Below are 1,004 nucleotides of genomic sequence, written 5' to 3' on the forward strand. Positions count from 1 at the left end.
ATGAGGGCGCAGCGTTGTCACCCCTGCCGCAGCTTCGCTGTAGGACACGAGGTTGGGTAAACTCGTGGGCAGAAGTAGGGAAGGCGGCCTGGCGCGCACTGCCCGGCAGCCGTGGGTCGCTAATCGTCGCATCCCTCCGGTCAGCCTGAGGATGCCCGTGTGGAATGGAAAGCTGCCGCTGCTTCTGGCTCTTGGCAAAGAGGCTGCCCAGCGTTGGCGGCTTTTGCCAAGTTTTGGTTGTTCTTTACGAAACTTGGTCGAATTAGACGAGTGTGAGATGAAACCCGGCTTCTGCTGCCGCCCGTGCATCCACCGGATCGTTGGCCGAGGATCTCGTAGAGGCCGTGTAGAGGGAAAAATCATAGGCAGTTAAACGAATTTAGTGCTACTTAGTGTTTGCCTGCACGCAGAAGTATATAGAGGGCGGTGAATGAGGTTCTCAGCTTTCTTATTTAAGGAAAGAAGGAAACATGGCTCTCGCGTTTGCAAAGAAGTCTTGGAGTCATGAAGCACAGCGGCCCATAACCCAGCTCATTGGTACCTGTTTATTTGCTTAAAGCTTTCTGTAGTTTGCAGCGTTAGAAAGTTGTGTGTAAGGTCTCAGTAAGGGTGCCAATTGTTTGTGAAGCAGGGGGGTTATTTCAGAGCAGGGTTGGTGCAATACACGAGGCTCAGCTAGATGGAATAACGTGTTTAATTTGCTCATGCTCGAATGCTTAGTAAATTTAAACTGAATTCTATTTCCTATCTCTAGGACAGCACGAAGCCGCGTTCATTTTTTTACTCTGTTTGCCGATACCGCACCACTGAGGAAGTTCTTGGCGAATGCTGGAAGGAAAAGGTTCTCTGCGGAGGGGGAACGCGCGCTATTCCTGCGGCACCTACTTTGAGATAGTTCTGTTGTTGCAGCTGGTTTTGCTCCGCTGCTGCGGGCTGAGCTGAGGGTGGGCGGGCGGGCGCGGCGCGGGAGGGGCTCTGGGGCCCCGGGCTGTCCCACCGCCCGG

At 53.7% G+C, this 1,004-nt stretch overlaps 1 protein-coding gene across 2 annotated transcripts in view; it reads left to right on the forward strand.

Annotated features, from left to right (window-relative positions):
- The window catches only part of NR1H3 (nuclear receptor subfamily 1 group H member 3), a 30,548-nt gene continuing 29,544 nt past the window's right edge, over positions 1 to 1,004 (forward strand). Inside the window, exon 1 of one of the 2 annotated variants that reach the window (XM_005419448.2) lies at positions 1 to 51. The gene's annotated coding sequence lies outside the window, so the exon portion shown is untranslated. Of the gene's footprint in view, positions 52 to 741; positions 842 to 1,004 lie in introns of those variants that run through there. The other variant, XM_031055791.1, reaches the window with a different exon arrangement.

Source organism: Geospiza fortis, unplaced genomic scaffold (assembly GCF_000277835.1).
Source record: "Geospiza fortis unplaced genomic scaffold, GeoFor_1.0 scaffold66, whole genome shotgun sequence".
Classification (NCBI taxonomy): Eukaryota; Metazoa; Chordata; class Aves; order Passeriformes; family Thraupidae; genus Geospiza; species Geospiza fortis.